The sequence below is a fragment of the Manduca sexta genome, chromosome 22 (genome assembly GCF_014839805.1).
Source record: "Manduca sexta isolate Smith_Timp_Sample1 chromosome 22, JHU_Msex_v1.0, whole genome shotgun sequence".
NCBI classification, from domain to species: domain Eukaryota; kingdom Metazoa; phylum Arthropoda; class Insecta; order Lepidoptera; family Sphingidae; genus Manduca; species Manduca sexta.
In genome coordinates this window covers 16,097,366-16,113,553 of record NC_051136.1, presented here as the reverse complement: position 1 = coordinate 16,113,553, position 16,188 = coordinate 16,097,366, and the positions used below count along the sequence as shown (strand labels likewise).

The following is a 16,188-nucleotide window of genomic DNA, read 5'->3' as shown; positions in this document are numbered from 1 at the left end:
GTGTAGCTCAGTCGGGCAGTTCTGTACAGCTGGCTCACGCTAAAATATAGTAATTTTAACATTGTATCACTAAACGAAACCATATACTTATCATCTTGAAAATAACAATGTACACTAAGTTACTTGGACCCTACGTATCGTGTAACTTTGGTAAAGTGTTATTTTAAAATTGTATTTTACATTTACATGTAAAAAAGTGTGCCTTTCGAAGAAAATAAATATCAATAAAAAGTAATTATAAGTTTACACGCCTTAAGGCGATACCTCAAGGTCCATTTTCATACATTTTGTTTCACCTTTAATCTGGGTAACTAAACAAATAAAATTTAATATGACGAAATTTTAAAGGCAGAAATATCCATGATTATTAATTATTTTTACGTTTTTCTTTCAACTGCGAGAACTAATCACTAACTAGACGTGAATTTAAATTCTTTACTTGCCAATACTTGTTTAGTTACCCAGATTAAAGGTGAAACAAAATGTATGAAAATGAACCTTGAGGTATCGCCTTAATGATACTACTGTTTCAAGAGAATTCGTTGCAGCAGGGAGACCACACCTTCAGTCAGAAACACTTTCGCGTACAGCTAATATTCGTACTGAACTACAAATGACAAAAAATTAGAACAGTAAACTTGGCATATTTGGTGAAAATATTAATTACTAATATTTTCTTTGATAATCTTTGCCACAAAGTTAACAAATTTGAAGATGAGTATGCAAAGTAATTTACTTCTTTATTCGATAAAAAAAGGTATTTTTCCAGCACAGAACGAACCACAAATCATTCTATATTAAACACACTGCAGTCTATTCCAAATATAACTTCCACTAATAAATTTCATGTCTTTCTAATTGTGATTTGAATCATCAATCAAAAACACGAGTAATCAGATTAAACCAATTTGACACATTTTTACTATTGGCCACAAAAGATTATATCATTTGTCCTTCATTAAAATATATTCTTCCAGCAGATTAGTATGGATAATCCCAAACAAGACACTATACAAAAAGCAAAATCAAAAATTAAATTCATAACACAGACAGACGAAAACGACGTAAACCAATGACTGTAAAAAATGATCGAGACGGTATATTGTGTTGTAGTATTTTCTATTAAGAAATCATTATTATTATTATTTTAAAACTGATCCCTAAAGAATAATTCGCATCGGTTATTGTTCTAAAAAGTATACAATAATGTATGAAACACGTGCAGTAAATGAATAGAATTTTATAGTCCCATAAATATAACATATGCGAAACACGTGAAAGCATACAATGCAAAAAAATATCATGCGATCCTATCTTCCATAACCTGATCTATATTTAGAAATGTATTTTAATGCTAATGTTACCCTATAAATAATTATTTTTTATGAATATAACGTCATGAATAACTTTTCTAACTGCTTACGACATATCACGTTTTAAAATGCTTGTAAACAAATCTATCTTAATCTATTACCTTAAAGTTATGCATAAAACATAAGGCTATAAACTTATAATATAAATATTGCCTAAACTTATTTCACACAAAGAATACAAATTGTATATCTATTTTTTACACATAAAATCTTCCTAATGTTTATCTACAAAAACTATAATATTAGTATATGCAACGTACTTATATATTTCTTTTATTAGTATGTGCTGATGGAAGGATATATTTTATATCCACCCAGATAGCGACCACCGTACACAAGGTGTTAAAACCCGCCATAGTGGCCCACGTACGTGTGTCGCGTTCCGGGATCACTGTGTTTATATTCGGTTCCAACAGGCCGGAATAATTGTGTCGAATGCCGAGGGTAATCATCTCTCGTCAGTCGACACTCTATAGGACCCCACTCCACTTACCATCAGGTGCATTGGAGACACTTTCCTGTGCCCTTATAGAACCAAAAAAAGTCTGCGGTCAAACTAAAAAGCGATTAACATTATTTTTCGTTAATACCTATAATGTTATCTAAAAAATAGTTTAATTACTGAATGTCAAACAATAATATCGAAACATCTTTTATATATTACGCATATTGTGGTTACCTGTGGCCCGAGTTGCAATAAGTTTTATTTTCTGATTGTTATTATTATGTATATTATTATATTGGCAACCCTTAAGTAATAAAATAAAATACACGAAAAAGTTCCCCTTTTTAAGCATATTGCGCGCGCTGAGGAGTATATTTGGCGTGATTAAAATTCACAATAGAGAAGTGCAGAAAAATAACATGTATGTACATACAATATGTGTTACAATAGGGTACCGGACTCATTTTTGTTCTTTACCATTATCAAATATTTACGCTGTATAAATTATAACTCAAAAGGAATTATTAAAATCCGATAAAAAAACAACAAGTTAAAATTCTTTGAATGTCAGTGGAAGGGGTAATTAACAAGAAACAGAAAAGAAACGAAATACAGTTACTGCTAAATGAAGCGGAATAGTCACCACCTTATCTTATAATATTGCATTATATTCTTATATATATATGTATATTTATATGTATATGTTTATGTAATTATAATATGTATTTTATGTATTCTGATACTTATATTGTATTTATAGTTATTATAGGTATTTTGTATATTTTTCTTCTTTCTCAGTGTCATATTGCCGTGATGCACCTACCATGATTATCTCTGCACCACCCTAAGGTTGGCTGGTAGAGAATGCCTATGGCATTAAGCCCGCCTGTATACATTTGTATATTAAGTGCAATAAATAAAATAAATAAATGAAATACCTACATTTGACGTCATAGGAAATTACGACGCATGCAAAAGAAAGAGATGAAGCGATATCCCCACAACGCGCCCACTTCTGCACGTTACAATATTTGAAATATGAATTACTAGCCCATTTTTAACCAATTTTTATGCAGTTTTCGCAGGAGTGCTTATTTTTCGTATTATTATCCATTAAATATAAAATAATGAACAAAATTAAACATAGGCCAGTTCCCTATTGTTTCGAATTTTGGCCACTGAACCACTAGTATTATTATACATACCTAACTCCATGGTAAGCTAGCAATGTAAGGCGATGGTCCCGCACCGTAGTATATCTGGAGTAGGCAGCGATCAGATGTAGTCCAGGTATGACCAGTTTGAAGAACCCTTCCTGCTGTGCTGCCCAGACTATCATACCTCCAAGAATGCTCAGCTGCATGTCCAAAGCGAGTTGATGAGTTTGGGGTGCGCACTAAAATGTAAATAAGATTTTTAATTATAAGAGATGTAAACCAAACTTTTCAAACGAGCCTTAATATGCCTTTTATATTTTTACAAACTAGTAGTTTTGAAAGTTTTGTGTTTTCCATTGAGAGACATACCTCTAGCATTATCATCCATTTAGTCTATTAGTTTTAGGCAATAACTCGTGAGGTTTTGATTCGATGTGCACTATTAGCTTTAAAAATGTAACCCTGAGGCCTCAATGCAAAGCAATTACATTAAAACCGTTAATCCCCCGTCAGTTTTCAGCAATACTACAGTAAAAACATTACTCTCCTTTAACAAACAGGTAAATGCCATATCTCTCCTGCGACTTTTGACTCCACCTTTAATAAATTTCTATTTAATAGCCAATTCTCACCATTTCCTCAAGCCCGAAGTAGTTCTGGACGTAGAGCATGTTCCACCACCATCCTTCCTGGCAGACCTCGGCATTCTTGGTGACCAGACTGCCCCACATCGGCCCTATGGATATGTTGTCCCAAATGTACGCGTAGAACAATACCACCGCTAGCAACGCCGGAGTTAATCTGAAATGGAACATATTACATAGAATATTCTAGAAAGTGAGCATGAGGCATGGTAAAATAATAGTTTTGCTCAATTCGGAATTCTTGGTACTATCTATGAGCTGAACTATTACTATTTCATAAAATATTCTGAAAAATGACCAGCATGAGGCTTGGTGTATAATAGTGTTATGTAGAGCTAAATTCAGAATTCTTTGTACTGTTTTTGAGCTAAACTATTACATAGGCCAGAAGTCGGAACACATGGCGAAAACTGGGTGCCTTAGTTGCACCTCTGTATGTAAAAAACGGGCACAGCAAATTGTCCCTCTGCACCTGATGATAAGTGGAGTGGGATCCCATAGAATGTCGACTGATGAGAGATGATTACCCTTCAGCAGTCGACACAATTATACCGGCCTGTTGGGACAGGATATACACAGGCTGATCACGGAACACGACACAATTGAGCCACTATGGCGGGTTTAATATCTTGTGTACGGTGATCGCTATCCGGGCGGATATAATACCGCTAGCAAATATTACCCTGAATGATAAAGAGAAATACTAGAAGCTGACGGCCAACCTCTCAACAAACGAAGAGGCACTTAAAGAAGAAAGAAGAAGAAGAAATATATCCCTGTATAACCCTTCGGGGATGAAGTTGTGGTTTTGTGTTTGTAGTTTTTTATAACCAGTAACTTGCCATCAATCAAGCAACTCCATACGACTTTGTTTATAAAAAACACACAAAAATATTTCGCCTGGGAAAATACAGTCTCCGGAGACCAGGAAACTCATAGCCGCATCCAACAAGCAATAAATTTACGCCAGCAAAGACAATAAATGAATCACGCGGCCGACGCAATAATTGTGTTACGTTTAGCATTTTTATGGGAAAATAATGTAAACAAACGCAGCAATATGTTAAATAATCGCTTATATTAACTATACAAAAGACGTAAATATTACGCGTACTAACTGTAGAGTCGATTTTAGATTGGCATTAGAGAATTACTAGAGGCCAATGGCATTGTAAAGGAGAAGGATATAAACAATATTCTTGCTAAAACAAACAAACATCACGGCTTTATTCCTATAGAGGTGTGCATAGATACAACCAGGTTCATTCCGCCATGTGTGTTCCGTCCCACAATGTGATAGGGGCGAGCATATCACCGTACGAGACATAAATTCCAAACCCTAATCTTATACTGAGCAGCAAAACCTAATGTAACTTCCCCCGACTAGGCGTCGAATTTGTGACCTCAGAGCTGAAGCGTATCGCGCAATATAACTACGCTTCCGAGGCAGAGTGGTGTTACTCAGTGATATCCGACCGGAATTTGAACGGGGCCGTCGCCGAGTTACCTTATACAATCAGTAACGCTAATAGAAAACAAAAAATATATAGAAGCACTGATGGTAGGTCTCTCATATGTGAGAGTCCGCCTGGGTAGGTACCAACTCATTGTCTATTTCTGCAGCCCAGCAGCAGTATGTAGTCACTGTTGTGTTCCGGTTTGAAGCACATTTTAGCCAGTCTAACTACTGGTTATAATAAGACTTAACACCTCATGTCTCAGAATGGCGAGCGCAGTGGAATGTCAAACAATACTTTGTAATGTAAGGTATTTTATTGTTTATGGGCGGTCGTATCGTTTGCCATCAGGTGAATAGCAAGCTCGTCTCGTCATTCAAAGCGGAAAAAGAACGATCGGATATGTCATTTCCAAATATCTTTTGTTTTCTATTAGCATTAACTATTGTAGAAAGGTGTCTTGGCCACAACCCCAGAGGTAGTTAAAACATTGAGTAACTTTAATGTAAATTAAGCTAAATAAAAATGTTTTGATGGCCATTATATCTCTCAAATCACCAGAAGTATACCACCTTGCCTTTATTTATAAACTAAATAGTTAAATTATTCAGCTAGCGTACATTAAAATTTAATGCATGGTTGAATCCGGAACACATTATAGAAACAAGGCACTATGATTTTTTCATCATAGTGCAAGGAAGTCGTTATCTACAAGGAAAAAATATTGTCAGGTTGTATTTTCTAGAATTTAGGTAGTCAGTATAGTCTACAAACTTCTTTATGAATACTGGCTTTTGCTCGCGATTCCGCCTGAAAAAATATCCGGGATAATAGTCCTGTTTTATATTTTCCCGGGATAGAAAGTAGCCTATGTCCCTCCCAGGGTCTCTAACTATCTCCATACCAAATTTCATCGTAGTTGGGCAGTTTTTTAGTCTATCGCATACAAACAGGCAGACAAATGCAGCGGCTGACTTTGTTTTATATTTTTGGAACTTTTAATAGGAATAATTTCGTCGTACATGTTTGTTACGTAACTTTACCAGTTTATGCAGCGCAATCAACGGAATCTTTCGAAAGGAAAAATAATTCTTAGTTTTTGTAATATTTTTCATTAATGCTCCGCTCCTATTGGTCATGGTGTGATGTTATATAGCCTATAGCCATCCTCAACAAATATTAATAGAATTAAATTAGAAATAAATTTTCAATTCGACCAGGGGCCTTATTCTCTATCCCGCACGTTATTTTGACAGTGCGTAACAAGCACTTAACACAACGCATCATGTTTAGGACTATAGAAATTTTGCTTACAGAATACCATTCCACGCACATTTCTCGAACATAACATGACACGGCCGCGTTACGCGTTTACACTATCATACAGAATAAGGGCCCAGTAGTTCCTGAGATTAGCGTGTTCAAACAAATTCTTCAGCTTTATATATTAGTATAGATATAGATGAAAAAAAGAGGATTATATTCATAAGTATTCCTATTTCTTAGAAATGGATAGGCAAATATTTCTTGTAAATAAATTTAGTGATTACGATTCGGATCTCGATTTATATAAAAAATCAAATAGAATTAAAATAATATATTATACCAAGACATGATTCGAACAAACAATTACGTACCTACATCAAACGAATAACTGGTAACGTCATATACATTTAATTTTACATTACCTCATAAGTATTAGCATAATACTTATTTCTAGTAGTAAATTACATTACTTTTAACGTCGTGTTTCCTTGTTTATTTAACTAAAACGTTACCAACTATAGTATCGGCATGCTGTGGTGACCGTTTTGATGTTTATCCGCTCAACAATTTTTGTAATTAATGATGTAAAAACAATAATATGACTAAAAGTTGAAAAAATGAAAACTGCGTTAATTTTGTTATGGACGGAGATATCTTGTTAAAATATTAAAAAGAAATATGTCGTCGTCTCATTTTGTACTTTTGTATTATTAGGCTGAGATATATTACACGCAGTCGCGTCTTAATTAATTATGGTCTCTCTTATTTTAATATTGCCAACGCCTGATAATTCTACATAGCAATACACCATTGACGGAATGCAAAACGAAGTAGGCGCAACAAAAACTACCTAAGTCCAATAAACTAAATATAACTAACTACTACCTTGAAACTATTTCCAATTAAATATATTTAATATTATTGATTTTTTTTAAATACCTATTTAAATAAATCAATAATTATGTAAATTAAAATGTTGTAATTTATGCTAATTGAGCAAAACATTATAGGATAAATCCTCCTATTCAATACAAATAATTGCTAATCAAATTGACCACTTTTCTCTTCGTGTTCTAAATAAATTTATCTAGATCTAAACAATATCAATTTGTCTGTAGATAATTCGGGATCTCGTACTTTATAAAAGATCTTGCGCGGTGAATTGGGTGTCAAAAGTATTTTTACACATAATGTTATTAATAATCGAATCTTGTCTTAATTTACTTAACAGAAAATGCAGAAACAGCTCAACAGATTTTTATGAAATTTGTCACACAGTAGACCGTGTCCAAGATTAACATATGTGCTACTTAATACCCTAGAAATTTGCTCCCATGGAAAATATTTTTTTTTTTTTTTTAATAAATGGCACTGACGTCGTAATTTGTTTTACGGACTTTAATAGAAAGGCTTTCCACGCGGGAAAAGCCGGGGGTTACACCTACCATCTCCATCCGCAATATCTTTCAAAATTTATATTTACCTATCAGAAATACCGATAGAATGATCCTTACCTCAAATATCTGGATAGAAGTCGCTTGGGTGCTATGGTGTCGCTGTCCTTGCAAATCCGGTGGGCTGTCAACGTGCCGCTCAGGAGAAGGAAGCAGTCAGTGAACACCCATCCTGCCCGACACCAGGACCATACGGGAGAGCTGACGAGCTGGAACCCATTAGAAAAGATGATTAGATAGCCACTATCGTACACTAAATGAGTTCAAGTAATCTACACATTGTTCGTTATAATTAAACAGGTTACATTTTTCGTCTTTTAAATCTAAGACTGGTATAATCTAAGCAGGGAAGTTTTGGTTTTGAATCCCAAGTCGGGTCGCTTTGTGTGGGGTTTTTGAAAGGAAATTGTTGCCAAGAGTAGGTATTCGTGATAAAATAAATTCTTTACACTATGCAGAAAATCATTTACTAGTAACTGCAATAGAATAGAGACAGCTTAATGAAGAAGATAAGTAACTAAATATTTCAAAGGAGTTTCATAATCACATTAACTGTATTACAAATTCAATAATGAAATTCCAAATTCCACCATCCAACCTTGATTCGTACAATCGCTACAAATCATATTCTGCATAGTATTGTTCAACATCATTCAACATGCATGCTGATGTTTATCACATCACCTTCAAACGTTACCAAACACATTGGTAGTCACCGCATGATCGTGTTGCAAGGAACAGAGATGGTATTATCGAGAAAGGTGGACCTTGGTGGTTGGGGAGTGTCCTTACTCTTTGGAGACGTCGGAATATCGTCTCACCGGAGTATGAGAATGAAGGAACAGAGGGCGCACCATCATCTCCCGCGTATCTGGCTGATCTCCTGAGATAGGCCGCCGTCACCGAAATTCGGCATGGGGGGATTTATTCATTCTTTGAAGACTTATCTAGAATTTAGGATTCCTAGGTAATTGTAGAAGAATGATTTTAGTTTGATGAATCATCGACTTTCTTTACAGAAAAATGAGATCTGAAAACTAGTAAAACCAATTACACCTTAATTATTCACCAATAACGCAAATATTTGAGTACTATTCGTTAATAAGTACCACGTGACAACGCATTAATTGGACTGATGAGAGACTATAAAATTACATTCATTATGAATGATTTCAAAATAGGAGTAAGTTAATATAATGTGGAGGTAATTTTTCCCTGCCAATATCAATAATCTCTGGGAAATGCAATGTCCTATAAATCATGTGATATAAATCTAAACATAGTGTTCCCCGAACAATCAAAATCATGAACTCCCAGTTAGATATATATGCTATGGTAAACGAAAAGGGCGACAATTTCATGCGCTTATATAAGCGCAGTGTTAAAAACGCACATTATAATCACATAGGTATTGGGTGACATAATTAAGCATTGAGATGTATCTACAACTTCACAAAACAAAAAGTACATCAACAAAAACATACATGTCGTAAGAAGTAAAACAAAGGCACATTGCGTTGACCCCAGAAACAATCGAATCCACAGCGATCCGATGACTCAGTACGCCAGGCCGCACGCACTCCGCAATCAGATGGCAAGACGCCAAAACGCAAAGACAAAACAACCTTCACGCTGCTGACACCACAAAGGATTTTAACCTTTACACCTACGGAATAAAGACTACAAAAATAGATAACTCAATTTTAATATTGTTTTGAATTAAACAAAATTTTCGGTTCTACTCAAGGACATGTGAACTAGAGAACTCAGTATTACTCTATTGCATCATTATACTAAACCTGGAACAGCTGGATGTTTGTTTATTTAACTGGGTTAGTTAATATGTTTTGCGTGCGTTTAACCAGATGGTTAGAATTCCAAAAATGAATAACGATTAACTGAATTTTATTCATGAGCTCCCCGCGAATGTACTAAAATATTACATGTAAGGAAAAAAATATGGAAGTTTTGTCTTCGTCATCATCATCATCAGCCTATATATTTGTCCACTGCTGGACATAGGCCTCCTCAATATGCGCCATTTTACCCTGTCTTCGGCCTATCGCATCCAGTTCTTACCAGCGACCTTTCGCACATCGTCGCTCCACCTAGCTGGAGGGCGTCCTACACTACGTTTGCCGAGCCGTGGTCTCCACTCAAGAACTCGTTTACCCCATCGAAATTTGTACACATTATTTTTACGTGAAATATTAACAGAATATATTAAACTTTTGAATGATAGGATGAATAAGTTGTTCCCGAGATGATAGTAATACCACGTAGACATTGAAATTAAACTAATTTTCGGATTCTATCGCGGTTTTTTTTTTTATTTTCTCCCGGCGTTTCGAAGACTTTGCAGCCTTCATGGTCACGGGGGGGACTGAGGTGTTGTTCATCCGCAAAGTCAAAGTTACAATATCTACCTACATTTTACAATTATACAACTTTTTTAAAATTTTAGCTGTTGGTTATATCGGGCAAACAAAAAGAAATATAGGGACCCGCGTAAAAGAACATATAGCTGACGTGAAACACCGACGCTCGACGAAGTCTGCAGTCGCTGAACACTCTGAAGGAGGCGCCAATCATTATCTGCGACTAGACAAGCCACAAATCCTCGCCAAAGAACACCGATTCCTGCCCAGGATGATTCGCGAGGCTATTGAAATTAAAAACATCCTAATTTCAATAGGGAAGATGGTTGGAAGCTTGCACAAGCCTGGGATCCAGTTCTACATTTAATTAAATCGGAACCCAAAAGACCGGCTGCCAGACTTCAAGACACTGTGAGCTCATTCTGCGTAGATCGGAGCACCAACAGCTAAAATTTTTAAAAAGTTGTATAATTGTAAAATGTAGGTAGATATTGTAACTTTGACTTTGCGGATGAACAACACCTCAGTCCCCCGTGACCATGAAGGCTGCAAAGTCTTCGAAACGTCGGGAGAAAAATAAAAAACAAAAAACCGCGATAGAATCCGGAAAATTAGTTTAATTTCAATGTCTAACATTCGCGTAAATATAAGAAATCATAATACCACGTAGAACTTGGTATTAAAGCGCTGCACCTTATGATATGGTCGTTAAAGCTCATAATACACAGTACTGGCAGAAAACGAAGCACCCACTTAAAATCCTTGGCACCTTTTTTATAGGGGCATAGCAGAATGATGCCACTGCACCTGATAGTAAGAGTGGTGTCCAATAGAATGTCGACTGACGAGAGATGATTACCCTTTGACAGTCGACATAATTATGCCGAAACAGACTTTCGCAATTAAGAACTGACCATCTTGTAAAAAATTGGACAAGTGCGAGTTGAACTCGCGGACCGTGGGTTCTGTACAAACTTGAAGCAAGTATATAAGATCAAACTTCACAAAGTTAATTTTGCCGTTCGATTCTTAGACACGGTTATTCCACCAACCGCAAATAATAAGTTTGTAACAGTAAATTCACTTTTTTTGTTCTTTTAGTACATATTTAATTGTTTTCCGTTTCGAGATTTTATACATCTTCTGTAAAACATTGTTTCTTGCCTAATTTCTTGATTCTAGGCCACCGGAAGTTTGGTTAGATGTTTCAATTTCCGTTGTGGAATTGCAAAATATGCGAATAAATTTCAACTCAATACACACGCGTACCAAAGAAAAGGGTCTTGACAGACAAACAGACAAACAACAAAGAATGGTTTTTCGACTTACAAAACCCGTAACCGTAAACAATAATCCTGAATTCAACTCTAACAGCGGTACAATATTTTAAAAACATTTTTTTACAAAATGTAAACATGAGTTTGGATCTTGGATATTCGAGTCAGGTTCCGCTGCACAAAATCACTCAATGTATACCTACTATTATAGGTAAATCATCGAACCATAAAAATATATCTCTACTAACTATAATTATAATAAATAAATCATATAGCAATTCGCAAATTAAAATTACATTTAATACAGTTACTATTACAAGGTTATAAATGTATTGCATTGCACATACGTTATAAATTTGAATAAATTATTTTATTACTTTCACTAATGTCTGGTATTTAACGTAGTCAAAGAGTTCTTAAATTATATAGAGCGCAGATTTGGAAGATTGTCATACAAAAATTTTGCAATATTTACACAATCTACCGTGAAACACCAATGCCAAATGTTTCATATTTTTTTCCATATCGTGATTTGCACGTTTGTAATGCCCTTATTAATATATTTTCTGTAAATAAGTTCTTTGTTTTATTAATATCTAAGGACGCTGTGACATCTTGTCACACTAACATTTCAAATAAGACGACTTGTTTCCAAGAACTTGTTACCATTTGGTAATAACTTTTGGAACACAAATTTGATCCTTATGTCCAGTCTTAACTAACTGTAGTGTTTAATGTCTTTGATCGCAGTAAATAATATATTTACATCTGACATGCTCTCAGAATAAATGTCAGTCAGTTTAAACTGATTTACAGCTAAGAAGTTGTAATTTTGAATTACAAAGAAACATTTGAATAGACAATTTTAAGTTTATTTATTAAAATATCCTTGAATACTTCGTATTTGAATGTAGTAATAACTCAGGGGTTAAGCTAAAATTAATTCGATAAAATGATTGTGGCGAAATCATGTATGTAGAATTAATTATTTACAAACAACTGCTATTCTTTAGCAAAGTCCATTGTATATAAGTTGTGAATCTGTTTTTTTTATATACAACAGAAATACGTATTATAATTAGATTTCATAACGCAATAAACATATTTTGTTTCCACAATCTGTCATTGCTTTGAAAACTTGATATAGATCTAATACTAGTTTATTAGCCGTCCGTAATGGTTCAAAACTAACCAATAACGCGATAACACACCAGCACTAATTAGACAAGCTTAAAAACCATCCTAATATAAAAATGACAATTTCCGAGCATTGAACGGGGCTAGTAAAACCTTTTTAAAACCAAAATCAAGGATATCATACCTCGGTGATATAAACTCGATTGGTATACGGAATCGCGGCGACTGGTAGGAACTTATGAGCGACCAGTAGAGCCAGGGTGCAGATAGCCCTCACTCCGTGGATGCAGGCGATCTCGTCTGATGTTCCAGGAGCGATCAGTTTGTTTATGGTGCGGTAGAGGGAGAATGGGCTGATGATGCTGTCTGTAACGAGATAGTATTATTGTTACGGATCTTTGTATTCAATTTTTGTAGCCTTGATACGTAATCTAACAGAATCTATATTTATAATTAAAACTTTTGAGACAAGTTAGTTTTAAAATCAATTGGTTTTAAAATTATTTCTTTATTTTAAATTTTCTGCCAATATTTACAAGAGCTATACTGTTTACCAGATGTTTTCTGTGAATCTTTCTCGTTTTCTTTTTCTTTCTGATCACATTCAGCATTGTCGGAGTCAGTCCCATTCTGGGTTTCTTCTGAGTTTCTTCTAGCAACAAAATCTTGAGCAGTCGCCACTACAACCAGCAGAACAACTATACCGTAGAATGACCTGAAATGCCAGATAATTTCTTATCAGGTTTATTACGTACATAACCACACATTGACACCTTTTATCACCAAAGCACGAGGAGCAACCCGTGCACTCAATTTTCGCTGTGCGTATTCCGTCTCATTATGTGATAACGGGAGAGCCTATCGCCGTATTCGGCACAAAATCCGGACTCCAGGCTGATACTGAGTAGAAAAACCCAATATCACTTTGCTCGACCCAAGGATTGAACCCGAGACCGCAGCACTGCAGTCGTACAGTAATATAACTAAGCTACCGTGGCAGGCTTTATTAAGTATTTATAAATTAATGTAATATTTCTAAAACTTAAGGATTGTCTCTTCTTTCATATTGTAGAAGCTAGTAAGGAGATAAAGCATTTTTATAATTTACTAAAATTGATTAAAATGAAATCAAGAACCTAATATTTGGAAAGCTACAAATTAAGCTCCTTCAAATTTGAGTTTTCTTATTTACTAACACCGTTTCTTCCACTATATAGTAAATACCACATTGCCACAAAACAGTTAGTAATTCACTCTACACTCCAAATAATACGAGACTCTATAGATCTAGACAAGCCCATTTTTTAACAAACACAAAATTGTTCTAACTTACAACGTCACAATAGTCGGAGTTTCCATCCAATCCTTCCACCAATCAGCTCGTTTATCGACATGGCAGTCGTCCTCATCAACCTTGATCCGAACAGCCACTCCGCTGGTCTTCTGGTAATGCCTGATAGCGTCCCTGAGGACGAACTCGACGTCCTCATAGGTACAGGCTGTGGGCACGCACACCCCCCAGCTCAGCGTCGAAAAACGCGGCACGAAGTGACCTGGCTGAACAAATTATAATACCGCTTAATATCTGCATCAATATGTAAGTTTTTTAATAGACGTTATCAATTTAAAAATATCCAAAGATTTTTATAATTCCTTTATTTGTGTGTTTTTAACTTCTATAATAAAATTAGGTAGAACTATATTACTACTCTTTATTACTTTGCATAGAATTGACAAGATTACATTGTAATATATTGTATACAAATATTCGCCAACCTTTATGCTATTGTAATAATGTTAGTTTTCATCTAAAAAAAAATTAAATACACTCTTTAGTAAAAACACTTGACAGTATATTTCAGAAGCTATACAAACCGCTGTTTTCATAAAGAACTCACATCATCAATCCTGCTTCTATCAGGTTCTTGGCTTGCGCCAAATGCACGGGGATCTCCAGCTCTGGATGTTCGGCTTTCACGTCGATTCGAGCCAAGCAGTACTTCCCCTGCACCTTAACCACACTGCCAGTGTCTAACTGCACTCGAGCGCGACTGCCTAGGCACTGGTCGAAGTCACCAAGCTGGATCCCATTACCTTGCAGTAATCCCGAGGGGACCTTAGCTGTGGCATCGAGCACTGTAATAAACATTCTAGTGTTACATGCTAGCCTTCAGGAAATGCTTTCAAACACGCAACGTTCTATGCTTCTACGGTATTATTGTTTACCTTCGTTGTTTGTTTTTACAGAAATTCAGTTTGAAATGTGTTTTGTTTGGATGTTTGGTTCTGTAGTAGCCTTTGGGTAAATTCATTTATTTAATAATGCATTGAGTGTTTTATAACACAAATTTTCAAAGGAAAGTATTTAGCATCAAGTAAATAATTTTATCAAATAATTACATTGCAATCGCCACTATAACAATGGCTGTAACGAAAATAATATAATCCATAAACATAAAATTTATCATCACTAGTGCTCATATTAGTAAAAAAAAAAATATTTTAGAAAACTGTTATAAAATAAAATATTTTTCTCATGGAATCTATTGTAGAATCTCTGAAACGATGCCAGTTTAGATAAATAGTTGTAGTGTAAAAGCATCATCACAACCGACGTTAATAAATCCAAGAAATCTTAAAATTCATGTGTAAAATGTAGGCACTCTACAATCACGCTTACGCGTCTAAAAATATTTTTAATTGCCACATCTCTATCCAAACTAAAAAGCTTTTAGATTCACTTTTAAAACTGAAAATTTGTCTCGTAATTTTACCCTTTATAGCACAGCTGTGGCAGTATGTCAATGATGTCGTACAATTCAACTAGACCTTGACACATAATATGTTCCTAATGACTTCCTAATTCTTTTAAACAAAATATACATATATAAACACCAAAGCTAAATATTTTTGAATTATAACTTACTATTCAAAGCCCACAATTTTTCCTCGCAGCTGTCTTAACACAATCTGCCCGTGACGCCTGCATTCCGGGTTATGGATGCGTGAAAAATTCGGTAAAGTTGGTAAGAATGCATAAAAGTCTTCAAATTCACTTTTGAGCAAGTTACGTCTGTGCAAAGCATCCGTAACGGGTTTTAAATGACTTTCACTAGACGTGAACGCTTCCTGGATATCAAAGAGCTTTTCTTTTGACGTTTTATCCCATTGTCCGTAATTTCTTTCGCGTTTGCTGTCCAATTCAATCTTTTTTTAGACTCTGTTGTTTTTAATGTGTCTCGAATTTTCTCTTCTTTAACCTTTGACTGTGAAGTATCTTTTTTATCGTCTTTTTTAGTTTCTAATTTATCTTTCTCGTAAATTTGTTTTCCTTTAGGGCTATCTTTTTCTGTTAACTTTAGGGTTTCTTTCTTTTTGTGGTGTTTCATCAGAAGCTTTTAAATGCTTCTTCTCTACCTTTATAGGTTTCACTTTCTCTGTCTCTGTTGTCTCGTCAACTTTTAATTTTTTCACCTCATCTGCTTTAGTTGCTTTAGACTTTGCTTCAGTTTTTTTCTCTGCAGATTTGGAGTCTTTCTTTTCTCGTCTTCCAATCGGTTTTAATTCAAGTACTTTAGGTGGTGGGGTAGGCTTGGGTGT

General features: G+C 35.1%; 1 pseudogene; it reads right to left on the bottom strand.

The window, feature by feature from the left end:
- Nucleotides 1-2: 2 nt before the first annotated feature.
- On the bottom strand, nt 3-15,977 carry LOC119190209 (annotated as a pseudogene).
- Between the last annotated feature and the right edge of the window lie 211 nt (nt 15,978-16,188).